General features: G+C 37.0%; 1 long non-coding RNA gene across 2 annotated transcripts in view; it reads left to right on the top strand.

The window, feature by feature from the left end:
• Positions 1 to 12837: 12837 nt before the first annotated feature.
• Positions 12838 to 14731, top strand: part of LOC138740091 (uncharacterized) — a 106140-nt gene continuing 104246 nt past the window's right edge. For both annotated transcript variants that reach the window (XR_011342664.1, XR_011342665.1), the window contains exon 1: positions 12838 to 12923. This is a non-coding gene — a long non-coding RNA (uncharacterized lncRNA). The remainder of the gene's footprint in view (positions 12924 to 14731) is intronic.

Raw genomic sequence — 14731 nt, 5'->3', positions numbered from 1 at the left:
TAATGCAGTTAAAAATGTATTGTGGAAAAAGAATTATCCCTTTGTCTTGAGGTATCCGGCAATTTTAAAAGTTTTCGTCCCAGATGGAAAAAATAGATTCTTTGTGGAGCCTAATAAGGCAAAGGTGTATGCTGATTCTTTGCCAGAAAGATAGAGGCAGGTGGTTGTTGATACTTGAAAGATCCCTATGAATGTGAGAGAGTTAAGATGTAACTGAAAATTTGATACAAGTGATAAATAAAATTTTCAAAAGAATACTGCAGTGGAGAGCACCATTCCTTGGCATCTACTTAACTAGTGACCTTTTGTGGACACTCATCTCCTCACTTGTCAGGAAGGCACAACAGTGACTGTACTTGCTATGAAGACTGAACTGGGCAACTGTCATGTCAACCTTCTACAGGAGCTCTTTTGAGAGTGTCTTGGCTGGCTACACTGCAGTGTGGTACAGTTGCTGTAGAGAAATGGATCAGGGGTTAATGCACAGGACCATAAGAGTGATAGAGAAGATCATTAGAGTCTCCGTCCTCCCATCGATCTGATCTACTGGGATCGTTAATTGAAGAGGGTATGCAAAATCATTGAACCCCTTCCACCTTTCAGACATCATCTTTCAGCTGCTCCCATTGGACAAAAGATACAAAAGTGTCCGAGCCAGCACTACCAGGCTGAGGAACAGCTTCTTACCACAACCAAAGGAAATGCTCCCATTAACTCTCATATTCATGAAGCCACATGTATTTATTTATCTGTATAGATGAAATTCTTGTCCTGCATATGTATTATTTGTGTGTATGAGTTGTGTCTGATTGCATGTCTGTTTTTGCACTGAGGACCAGAGAATGCTGTTTTGTTTCTTGTACAATTAGATGATAATAGACTTGATATCATGTCATGATGAATGATGGGAGGAGATTCATATGAAGCATAACCAGTAGCCCAGATGAGCTTGGCAGAGAGACCCATTTCTGTGGTCTAAGTGTTTTGCCAGATGTGTATAATTCTTTTTATTCCTAAGCAAATTACCACAAATGCAGAAAATATGGTATTACTCCTTGATTGGCTGTCTTCACATCACTGAACACATGAACTGATTTTGTTGTGATATTGAAAACACACACAAATGCTGGAGAAGCTCAGCAGGTCAAACAGTGCCTTTATGTAGCAAAGGTAAAGAATCATCATCAACATTTCAGGCTTGAGCCCTTCATTAAGGTGTGATATTGTTCTGCTTTTGATTGAAATTGAAGTGGTTTTCATGGCATGTAGAGTCAACTAATGGTTGAAACTCGTTATATTTGTTCACTTTTGATTATTCTTGCAGTGATATGATTTTCACATACTTATCTGACCTTTCCTTTTAAAAATGCAGGTATAATAACTGAATTTCTCCCATCTCAGCTGTAACATCTCACAATTCTCTGATTTCAAATACATAGTTTTATAGAAATCAACAATGTCTAATGTTTGAAATTAATTTTGCTTGAACCTCCTTCAATGCTTCACATCTTTTTTTTCAGTTCACTCAAGTCTAATTCAAGTAGTTTAGCACCAAAATTCCAGCCCGTTATGTGAGGAACAAGATCAATGAGTCTGAGAAACAATGAGTCTAACCTCCAGTTAATTCTAACAAAAGATATTTATTTGTCCACAGGAGTAAAGTCACAACAGGGATCACATATACATGCACACTCAGACAAGGCACATTGGATGCCACAACAGTACTGGCAATTGTTATACTGATCTACATAGTATAGCAGAAAGACACGATAAAAGTACCCACTACCCTTCGACCCAGTGTCAGTACAGCACCACAATTAGAAAGAAGTTACAATGATTGATTTGCACAAGTGCACCCCAATAAGCTCCCCAACCTGTTACTGGCCCCCTTGTAACTGACTCTGTAGTGACCTGGAGTGGAGCTTTGGTTTGTCCTCCAGGAAAGAGAGCCACTCCAAATGGTGATCTTTATACAGCAGTCGGCTGGAAGGACTGGCTCAGATATGTCCAAAATAGGGAAGGTGATTAGGGGAGCCAGTGGCATTCAAAGGTGCAAATAGCAAGGTGTGTACCTACCTGTGGGTGGGCTAATCATGATTTCAATCTGCCTGGTCAGATGATCCTCCAGTAGAAAGCACATGGAGTTGTTTCCTATACAACCTGTTAGATAATCCTCTGGATAACACAGACCCACTTCTGATCTTATTCCAATGCCAGTTGCCTTTCATTTTGATAGTTTACATATACATTTGTTAGATTTGTAATTATGATTTTGTTAAATATCTATTATTCCCTTAATCTCTTTAATTACTGTTATCAATGTGTTATGTTAATCTAGGTATTTTGATAGCTGAAACATTCAGTAAACTAATACTAAACATTGGAAAAAGGATGTGTTCTATTATTTTGATGAAGGGTTCAGGGGCGAAACATTGGTTACATTGGACAGCAATTTTTTTAATCAAAAGGTTTGCTTCCTGAAAAAAAATAGGGATTTTGATCGACAGCCTCAAGCTGAACACAATCATTTCAGAAATGCTGAATCACATAGGAAGTGTTTTTTTTGTTTTTTTTTTTTTAATTTTTTTATTTTTCACACCATAAATCACAATAGCCATGATATACACTTTTTCTTTTTCACACATTTACAGTGACTTTTTCTCCCCCCCCCCTCCCTCCTCCCAAGCCACCCCCCCACTCCCCCCTCTCATCCATTTTAGGTATACAATCTAGGTTGCATTAATTCAGTCAGACAATGTTGTCATTCAACAAAAATACACCAGAAATTCTACAGAATCCATTCTTTTCTTTCCTTCTCCTTCCATCAACTTAGGTAATGTTTGTCCCCGGTAGGTTTTCGCTATTGTATTTAATGTAAGGCTCCCATACTTGTTCGAATATTTCAATATTATTTCTTAAACTATATGTTATTTTTTCTAATGGAATACATTTATTCATTTCTATATACCATTGTTGTATTTTCAAATTATCTTCCAATTTCCAGGTTGACATAATACATTTTTTTGCTACGGCTAGGGCTATCTTAACAAATCTTTTTTGTGCATCCTCCAAATCAATTCCAAATTTTTTGTTTTTTATGTTACTTAGGAGAAAGATCTCTGGATTCTTTGGTATATTGTTTTCTGTTATTTTATTTAATATCTGATTGAGATCATCCCAAAATGTTTCTACTCTCTCACATGTCCAGATTGCATGAATTGTTGTTCCCATTTCTTTTTTACATCGAAAACATCTATCAGATACTGTTGGGTCCCATTTATTTAACTTTTGCGGTGTAATGTATAGTCTGTGTAACCAATTATATTGTATCATACGTAGCCTCGTATTTATTGTATTTCTCATCGTTCCAGAACATAATTTCTCCCATGTTTCCTTTTTTATCTTTATATTTAAATCTTGTTCCCATTTTTGTTTAGTTTTACCATTTGTTTCCTCATTCTCCTTTTCTTGCAGTTTAATATACATATTTGTTATAAATCTTTTGATTAACATTGTATCTGTAATCACATATTCAAGGTTACTTCCCTCTGGTAAACTCAGATTGCTTCCTAATTTATCCTTCAAGTAGGATCTCAGTTGGTAATATGCCAGCGCTGTATCTCCAGTTATATTGTACTTATCTCTCATTTGTTCAAAGGATAAGAATCTACTTCCTGAAAAACAATTTTCTATTCTTTTAATCCCTTTTTTTCCCATTCTCTAAAGGAAAGGTTGTCTATTGTAAAAGGGAGTAGCTTATTTTGCGTCAATATTAGTTTTGGTAATTGATAATTTGTTTTATTTCTTTCTACATGGATCTTCTTCCAAATATTGAGGAGATGATGTAATACTGGAGAAGTTCTATGTTGTACCAATTTTTCGTCCCATTTATATAATATGTGTTCAGGTATCTTTTCCCCTATTTTATCTAATTCTAATCTTGTCCAGTCTGGTTTTTCCCTTGTTTGATAAAAATCTGATAGGTATCTTAATTGTGCGGCTCTATAATAATTTTTAAAGTTTGGCAATTGTAAGCCTCCTTGTTTATACCATTCTGTCAATTTATCTAGTGCTATCCTCGGTTTCCCCCCTTTCCATAAAAATTTCCTTATTATTTTTTTTAACTCTTTGAAGAATTTTTCTGTCAGTTGTATTGGCAGTGCCTGAAATAAGTATAATATCCTTGGAAAAATGTTCATTTTAATACAGTTTATCCTTCCTATCAGTGTTAGAGGTAGATCTTTCCAATGCTCTAAATCGTCCTGTAATTTTTTCATTAGTGGATTATAATTGAGTTTATATAATTGGCCTAGATTTTTGTTTATTTGTACACCTAGGTATCTTATTGCCTGCATTTGCCACCTGAATGGAGATTCCTTCTTAAATTTTGAGAAATCCGCATTATTCATAGGCATTGCTTCACTTTTATTTACATTTATCTTGTAACCCGACACTTCTCCATATTCCTTCAATTTCTTATATAATTCTTTTATTGATAGTTCTGGTTCTGTTAAGTACACTATAACATCATCCGCAAATAGACTGATTTTATATTCCCTGTCTTTTATTTTTATTCCTTTTATATTATTATCTATTCTTATCAATTCTGCTAGTGGTTCTATAGCTAGCACAAACAATAAAGGTGATAGTGGGCATCCCTGCCGCGTTGACCTACTTAAGTTAACTTGCTTTGATACGTGTCCATTTACTGTCACTTTCGCTAACGGTCCCTTATATAATGCTTTAATCCAATTAATATACTTCTCCGGTAAACTGAATTTTTGCAATACTTTGAACAAATAATTCCATTCTACTCTGTCGAAGGCCTTCTCTGCGTCTAAAGCAACTGCTACTGCAGGTGCTTTATTTCCTTCTACTGCATGAATTAAGTTAATAAATTTACAAATATTGTCTGTTGTGCGTCTTTTTTTGATAAATCCAGTTTGGTCTAAATTTACCATTTTCGGTACCTGTTCTGCTAATCTGTTTGCTAATAGTTTAGCTATTATCTTATAGTCTGTGTTTAGCAAAGATATTGGTCTATATGATGCTGGTAAGAGTGGATCTTTCCCTTGTTTTAGTATTACTGTAATTATTGCTGTTTTACATGAATCTGGTAAGCTTTGTGTTTCATCAATCTGGTTGATTACATCCAGGAGGGGCGGTATTAATAAGTCTTTAAATGTTTTGTAGAATTCTATTGGAAATCCATCCTCTCCTGGTGTCTTATTATTTGGTAATTTTTTTATTATCTCTTGTATTTCTACTATTCCAAATGGTTCTGTTAATTTATTTTGTTCCTCTATTTGTAGTTTTGGTAGTTCAATTTTAGTCAAAAATTCCTCTATTTTCCCTTCTTTCCCTTCGTTTTCAGTTCGGTATAATTGTTCATAGAATTCTCTAAAGTTTTCCTTAATTTCTTTTGGATTATATGTAATTTGTTTGTCTTTTTTCCTTGATGCCAATACCATTTTCTTAGCTTGTTCTGTCTTAAGCTGCCATGCTAGGATTTTGTGCGTTTTTTCCCCTAGTTCATAATATTTCTGTTTTGTCTTCATTATATTCTTCTCTACCTTATATGTTTGTAATGTTTCATATTTTATTTTTTTATCCGCCAATTCTCTTCTTTTAGTTGTATCTTCCTTCATTGCTAATTTTTTTTCTATGTTTACTATTTCCCTTTCCAACTGCTCTGTTTCCTGATTATAGTCCTTCTTCATCTTGGTTACATAGCTTATTATTTGCCCTCTAATGAATGCTTTCATTGCGTCCCATAGTATAAACTTATCTTCCACTGATTCCGTATTTACTTCAAAATACATTTTTAATTGTTTTTCAATAAATTCTCTAAAATCCTGTCTTTTAAGTAGCATGGGGTTTAATCTCCATCTATATATTCTTGGAGGGATGTCCTCTAGCTTTACTGTCAATATTAAGGGTGAATGGTCCGATAGTATTCTCGCTTTATATTCTGTTTTTCTTACTCTATCCTGCATACTAGCTGATAACAAAAATAGGTCTATTCTTGAGTATGTTTTATGTCTAGCCGAGTAGTATGAGTATTCCTTTTTTTTTGGGTTTTGTTTCCTCCATATATCCAAAAGTTTCATTTCTTGCATTGATTTAATTATAAATTTGGTTACTTTGTTCTTCCTGTTAATTTTTTTCCCCGTTTTATCCATATTTGGATCCAAATTCAGGTTGAAATCCCCTCCTATTAGTATGTTCCCTTGCGTATTAGCTACCTTCAAAAAGATATCTTGCATAAACTTTTGATCTTCTTCGTTAGGTGAATATACATTAAGTAGATTCCAAAACTCCGAATATATCTGACATTTTATCATAACATATCTCCCTGCTGGATCTATTATTTCCTCTTCTATTTTAAATGGCACATTTTTACTAATTAATATAGCCACTCTTCTTGCTTTTGAATTATATGATGCTGCTGTTACATGTCCTACCCAATCTCTCTTTAATTTCTTGTGCTCCAATTCAGTTAAGTGTGTTTCTTGGACAAATGCTATATCAATTTTTTCCTTTTTCAGTAAATTTAGTAGTTTCTTCCTTTTAATTTGGTTATGTATTCCATTAATATTTAAAGTCATATAGTTCAGCGTAGCCATTTTATACTTTGTTTATCTTCTCCTTCCGTTTTTCCATCATTACCTTTCCTCCTTTTCCATTTCTGTTTTCTTATTTTCAACTCTTTATAAGACAACATTCCTACAACATCCAACATTTTCCTTATTCTCCTATTTATATCTTCTTTATCCCCAATCTCCCCTTCTCCTCCTGAGTTGTCCTTTATCCCTTGTCGGACAACCACATCTCCCCTCTCCATTTGGGTTTGCGAATTCACTCGCAAGCGTCAACTGATTTTGCAGTGACCGCTATTTCTCCCCACCCAGCCCTCCCCAGAAAAGATTTCACTTTTCATATGTAACAAAGGTCACTCTTTTAATTCCCTCCTTATTCTCTCTATTCCATTACCTTCCCTTTTTCATTCTTGTCTATACTATCTATATTTTCCTCTAAGTACAGATACCTTCACGTATGCACATTTTATCTATTCACTCTTATACCTCTTTACCCACATACATATCAATCGTTATCATTTTTACTCTCATTACCCGTCTTCATCCCTCAGTCTATTTTTGTAATTGTTCTGCAAATTTTCGTGCTTCTTCTGGGTCCGAGAATAGTCTGTTTTGTTGTCCTGGAATAAATATTTTCAATACCGCTGGATGCTTTAGTATAAATTTATACCCTTTCTTCCATAAAATCGCCTTTGCTGTATTGAACTCCTTTCTCTTCTTTAGGAGTTCAAAACTTATATCTGGATAAATGAAGATTTTTTGCCCTTTATACTCCAGTGGTTTGTTGCCCTCTCTTACTTTTTCCATTGTCTTCTCCAGTACCTTTTCTCTTGTAGTATATCTTAGGAATTTTACTACAATAGATCTTGGTTTTTGTTGTGGTTGTGGTTTAGAGGCCAATGCTCTATGTGCCCTTTCTATTTCCATTTCTTGCTGTAGTTCTGGACATCCTAGGGTCTTAGGGATCCAATCTTTTATAAACTCCCTCATATTCTTGCCTTCTTCATCTTCCTTAAGGCCCACTATCTTTATGTTATTTCTTCTGTTATAATTTTCCATTATATCTATTTTTTGAGCTAACAGTTCTTGTGTCTCTATCGCTTTTTTATTAGATTCCTCCAATTTCTTTTTTAAGTCTTCTACCTCCATTTCTGCTGCTACTGCCTGCTCTTCCATTTTGTCCATTTTCTTTCCCATTTCTGTTAAGGTCATATCTATTTTATTCATTTTCTCTTCTGTGTTGTTTATTCTTTTTCTTAAATCATTAAATTCCTGTGTTTCCCATTCTTTAAATGACTCTATGTATCCTTTAATAAGAGAAAGTACCTCCTTTATCTTGCCTTTCTTTCCTTCTTCTATTTCACTGTACTCTTCCTCTTCCTCTTCTTCTTCCTCTGGGTTGGCCATCTGTTGTTTCTTTGTTGCCCTTTTCTTCTCTTCTTTCTTGTTTCCATTGTCTTCTGTGGTCTCTTCTTGCTGCAGGTGTTCTGCAGCTGTTGTTGCCGGCTGTGGAGATCGACTCCCCAGCTGGTCCCCCTTCCTGTCGGTGTGTTTTTTTTCATGCGTATCGCGCATGCGCGAGGTTGCGCATTTTTACTCAGCTCAGCGAGCCATTTTTGTAGTCCATTATCTACCGACCTGAGGGAGCGGGTTTCTCTCTCCACAGCGGGCCTCTTCGAACAGGTAAGGCCTTCACCTTCTTCCTCCGTTGTCTTCTCTTCCTCTCTTCTTACCGTTGCTTTCGATTTTTCTTTTTTTGTCGCCATCTTCTTTCCACCTTTATACTCACTTTTCTTTAACTTTTATTTCTGTGCGTTTGTGTTTTCCTTTGTTTTTCCCGACTTTTCTGGAAAAAGTCATGGCTATTTTACGCAGTAGGTGCATGAGAAATCTTGGAGGAACCATGGATTGTTGGGGGTGGAGGGCTTTACAGATACAGATGACGAAGCATCCCTGCCTTAGAGGGAGACTGGTAAGTAGGCAGATGGAATGTTGACAAGTAGAGAGTCACTGCTTTTCTGATCACCTAACATTAAAAGGAGGTGATTTCTGGCAGTTATGGCTGTAACTGATGATTAACTAGTCAAATTTACTGTGCCTTAAATAGGAATGAAAAGAAAAGGCCTAAACATACCTATTCTCAGGATTTCTATAGGAAACTGCTGGTAAAGTCATCCTCACAACTGTACTGCTGTCTAACTTCCAAGACCAGGCTTGGAACTGATGTACAGTATATTGAATTGAAAGATCATTTGCAACTTTATGCAACTCCTTAGCTTTACACCAGACATGATTGATTTATGGAGAATAACCCTGTTCATTGAGGGGGGAGGAGCTTATTTATTTTTCATCGTCTTTATTGCAGGCAAAAGAGCTGTTCAATGAAACTAGCTCCAACGTGGGTGCAGTGAGCAAGAACAGACATAAACCGGTCAAGAAAATGTGTGCCAAAGTGGAAAGCGGCGTGGCCAGCGAACATAAATGAAAGGGACAATCAAAAGCCATGTCGTTGATGCGGTAAACAACACCTACCAAAAAAGTGTCCAGCATATGGTAAAAACATGCTATATGTGCAACAAAAACAACCATTATGCCCGTTCCTGTGGGAACAAGTGCAACAAAGCAAGGTTCATGCAGTAGATGAAAGGGAGATAGAGGAATTCTATGTAGATGTGACTGAAAACAAGAAAGAAAACAAAGACTGGATGTTGAGATTGAAAGTGAATAACACATACATTTCAGTTAAATTGGATACTGGAGCACATATTAATATCAGAGACTAACTTTAAGAAGATTAGACTGAGACCAAAGATGTATGGAACAAAAGTGAAGGTGATAGGATATTCAGGTATCCATATACCAATCCAAGGAGGATGCATGGTCAAAGTGAAATACAAGAGAAAAAAGCACATGCTAGCATTTATCGTGGTACCTGATATACCATAGACATGGATCAGACAAGTGTTAGACTAATACAGGGCTTTTATTAACAGACTCTTAGCCACCACTATATTGGCCAGTGGAAAAGCAATTCCATCAGTTATACCAGTAGGGTAGAGCATCTCTACAGCCATATCCAATAGCAAGCAAATCCTTACATGAGAAGCAGTCAGTATAATATACCCCCCATTACATCATCACAGTACCAAAGAATGTACAGGCCATACTAGGTTTAACAGTCTGTGAGAAACTGAACCTGGTAAAGAGTCCTCATGGTGGAAAGCAAAGGAGAGACAATCTATGATGAACTCATGAAAGAATACAATGACCTATTTCAGGGTCTAGGCTGCCTTCCACAAGAACACACGATCAGAGTGGATAAACATGTGCTACTGATAATACATCCATGCAGAAAATTTCCTTTTGCACTTCAAAAGCAACTAAAAGCAGAGTTGGACAGGATGGAAAGCCTGAATATGATTCAGAAGATAAAAAGAATAGAAAGCTTAGAATTTGCTTGGATCCAAGAGATCTAAACAGAGCAATAAAGAGAGAACATTTTAATCTTCCAATGCATGAAGAAATCATGTCACAGTTTGCAAATGCAAAGTTTTTCAGCAAGTTAGATGCACCATCAGGATTTTGGCAGTTAGAATTGGATGAAGCAAGTTCAAGACTGTGCATGTTCAATAGTCCATTTGGCAGATACAGATTCCTAAGGTTACCATTTGGAATTGCCTCAGGTCCTGAAGTGTATCACAAAACTATCCATGTGGTCTATGAGCACCTGGATGGAGTTAATACCTCAATGGATGACATCATAATATGGTGAACCACGAGAATGGAGCATGATGAGAGACAAAGGAAAATCCTGGAAGCAACAAGGGAATCAAACCTGAATAAAGAGAAATGCCAGCTTAGAATGACAGAACTAACATTTGTAGGAAATATTATTGGCAGTGAGGGCATCAGAACAGATCCCAGAAAAGTGTCTGTCATTGGGAACATGCCAAGGCCACAATGAAATAAAGACATATGGAGGTTTAATGGAATGGTCAGCTATATGGGTAAATTCATATCCAAACTCTCAGACAAGATGACTCCATTGAGAAGATGAACAGAAAAGAACATTGAATAGGAGTGGAATCATGAGCATAAAAAGTCATGGAGGGAACTAAAGAAACTGCTCACAGAGGAACCAGTTCTGAGATTTTATGACCCAGCGAGACCCATCGAGATATCATCAGACGCATCACATAGTGGGGTCGGTGCAGTTTTTCTGCAAAAATATGATGACTGGCAACCCAGTATGCATCACGCTCAATGACAGATGCAGAGACGTGATATGCTCAAATTGAAAAGGAGCTGCTCAGCATCACATATGCCTGTGAAAGATTTAATCAGTTTGTGTCAGGACAAATAATCAGCCCTTGATTGCATTGTTCTAAAAGCCATTAAATGAATGTCCACTTAGAATACAAAGAATGATGTTTGGGCTTCAATGCTATATACTGAATGTAGCGTACACTCCAGATAAGGCAATGTACACAGTAGACACGTTGTCTAGAGCTGTTGACACGGGAGAACCCGCAAACATCTAAATGGATGAAGTTGTGAATGCCTTTGTGGACATGATCACAAGTGCACTGCCCATATCAGATGCAAAAATGGAGCTCATAAAGTCAGAGACAAACAAAGGTGAAACAATGAGACAATTGAGAAAAAACATCTTGGATGGATGGTCCAACATGAAGCAGGACTGCTCACCTGATGTTTTAGTGTACTGGAACTGCAGGGCAGAACTATCAATGGTTGAAGACATCATCTACAAAGGAAGCAAAATCCTTATCCCAAAGAGTCTGAGAAAAGAGATGCTAAAAAGGATCCATGGAGGACATCTCGGAATTGAAAAGTGTAAGAAAAGAGCATGAGAGGTGATGTACTGGCCAAGAATCAACAAAGATATAACAAATGAAGTGTCAAACTGTACAATATACCAGAAATATCAAGCAAGCAATCCTGCAGAACCACTAAAGCCTCACCCAGCACCATACAGACCTTACCAGAAGGTAGGCGCTGAGCTATTCGAATGTTAAGGGAAGGACTATCTTGTAGTCACAGACTATTACTCCCTGTATTCAGAGGTGTGTAAACTGAACACCACCACTGCAGATGCTGTAATAACAGGTATGAAAGCCATATTCTTCAGACATGGCTTGCCAAGCAAAATCTTCACAGACAATGGATCCCAGTTTGGCAATTTAAAGTTTCGACAGTTTGCCAAAGAGTGGGACTTAGTAGACACCATGTCAAGTCTTCATTTTCCACTGTCCAATGATCTAGTGGAAAAATCAATACAGTCAGTGAAAAGACTGATGAACAAGGCAAAAGACAGTGGAACAGACTTCCACTAGAACATTCTAGTATACTGCACAAAACTGTTCAAGTGTGGTATGTCACCAGTATAACTCCTTACGGGACGTAGGCTAAGATCAAACCTACCCATTTAGGAGAACCTCCCAAAAACAAAAGAGGGGGAGAAAGTGAGGAAGTTCAAAGAACAACTCGGATTCAAGGACAATCAATTAGGAGATTGTAAAGACACGTGAATCCTCCTAAGAGACTCATTGAGCAAATTTAAAGATTCCTGTTATAGAATGAAGTAGTGCTATCTTATTCGCTCTTCAAGTATTAGTGAACACACAAAACAAGTTTTAAAAATGTTAACAATGTTGATAATAATCAAAATGTGAGTTCTTGGAATTAAAGTTAAAATTGCAGAGTTATAGAAAGAAAACATGTTAGTTAAAAGTAAGGTACTTTTGTTTAAGAAAGGGAGATGTTGTGGCAGCCTACTACGGTGGAGATTGAGCTGGCACATCGCGTGGTGCACGTGGCAGTAAACACCAGCAGAACACACTGTAACTTGTCCCTTAACACAGCAAACAGCCGAGGTTGAAAACTGGAGCAAGACAAGACCAGCAGCCCTAAAATGGTGCTGGCCAAGCTGCCACCTAACAGATCAATAACAGGCAGGAGAAGAAGGGTATTTTCATGCAAGAATGATCCCGCCTGCTATTGTTATCCATGTGGCTGATGTCAGCCAAACAAATGAACAGTGGGAACTTCATCTGTATTAAAGGATCCCTTTCAGCCTCAATAAATCTAGAGCTTAACCTCCCACACTATGAGTGTGTGTGTTTCTTTGTAGCAGTCAGCTACAATGTAATAATAGTGATTGTGGTTGCAAGGCAACTAGCAATGCCTTATTGTTTGATTATACTTGGCTGCCACCAGGGGCTGGCACAGAGCAGGGGACACGCAGTATGCTGGAGCTATTATGGAGACATGCAGCCTCATGGTGCTGTTCATATCAATTTTAAAGTAAATAACCTTTTCCTTCATCCATATGTTGTCTTAAGAAGTCACATACGAATACAAGATAAAACAACAGCTCGACAGTGTTGGTGTCTGCATCTAATGTCACTTATAACATACCATATATGATGGCATGTTAAACCCATTTGTTTTTCCCCAAAAGAAGCTCAAAAATATTCCACCGGTTTTGTATTCCAGGTTGAAATTGGGGTGATAATGGTGAGTAATGTTGTCGGTCCCTGCACTGGTCATTATTGTGTTGAGAAAGTGTCAAGTCTGAGAGATGAGTTTGGACACAAACTCCATATATTTGCCATCAAATGCTTCTTTTATTAACACACACACAATTAATAGAAGAGTGTGGGAAAATCGTAGTGGGAATAATGCACACACGTGCACAACTTATGAAAAAGCATGGTTAAAAAATGCAGTCAGACCTCAATCAGAACTACAAGACTGTAAGATGCAAGTATGATTGGAGTAAAATCAGGTTTAAGAGGTGGGGGAAAATCTGGGTAGGGTGGATCCAGCATGATTCAACTCAAAGAAAAATTCTGAAATCCAGTGGCAGGGCTAATTGAGAGTACCTGATAATGGATAAAGTTGTATGTGCTTTTTTTGTGAATTCATTTGGAGCTTGGAAGGATATAATGTGTAATAAAAACAGATTGCAATATGCAATAGCATATTCTAATGGCATATACTGGTGTACCGAGAGATGTGGGTGTGCTGATTCATTGGCAAACATACAAGTAGGCAATTAAAGCATTTGGAGGACATGCTACATTGACTTCTTTCTGCAAGGAATTTTGGAGTGAAAAGGTAGTCTTGTTGAGATTGTCCAAGGCTTTGGTGAGGATGCTGGGAGCACTGTGTGTAGTTTGGGTTCCTATACCTGATGAAGTTTATGCTTGCTTTAATATTAATTCCTGTAATAAGGACATTATAAAGAGTGATCAAAGAAGCTTGGCCTATACTCTCTGAAGAATAGATGGGTGATGTGAATTCATTAGGATATGCAATGTTATGATTGATTAGCTAAGAGTTTGGTTCATCTTGCTGGAATGTTCATTCTAGGGGCCATCACCTCAAAATAAAGATGGGAAGGAATTTCTTTATATGTGGAGTTTTAAATGGTCCAAATTTCAGTTCCTGAAGATGGCTGTGTATATTCGAGACAAAATCAAAAATCTGAGTCTCAAAAGGAATTCGATGATCTGGCAAAAACAAAAGAAAGCGAGGCTCAGGTTCAGCCATGATCTTATTGAATGGCAGAGCAGACTTGCAGGGATGAATGGCTATCCCTGGTTCCCATTTGTATCTCCCCAGTTCTTAAATATTTGTTTGTAGCCAAGTTGTATTGAGTCATATTTCTCAATTCATGTCCATACCATCCAAAGTTTCTGAACTTTATTTGTATGAAGCATCTATTTAATGAAATTACTGCTTTATAACAGTTGGAAAGTTATAATCGGCAATGCTCTTTGTTGTAATTTTTTGTTGCCATTCAGTACATTTAAATGTAAATCTTGTTGAGCATAAGGATTTCATTAAAGACAGGCAGCAGCAGAATTTCATTGATTGTTTTCATTCAAATCCTCAGCAAACTAACTGGAAAATGTTAAGGAATGAGCTCGGGTTTAAGAAAAATGTGTCATTTATGGATCTTTCCATATGGTGCTTCCCTGCTGTCTTTCATGTTAACTTTTCTCAAATCCCCTACTTTAGATCTAAACATTGTTATGGTGTTGCATGTTGATGCTCCAATCTACAAAATGGTAGGGCATGGGTTAGGTCCACCATACCCCACACCC

This window comes from Narcine bancroftii, chromosome 7 (assembly GCF_036971445.1).
Source record: "Narcine bancroftii isolate sNarBan1 chromosome 7, sNarBan1.hap1, whole genome shotgun sequence".
Taxonomy (NCBI): domain Eukaryota; kingdom Metazoa; phylum Chordata; class Chondrichthyes; order Torpediniformes; family Narcinidae; genus Narcine; species Narcine bancroftii.
The sequence above is the reverse complement of the archived record's forward strand: the minus strand, read 5'-3'. Positions and strand labels throughout refer to the sequence as shown.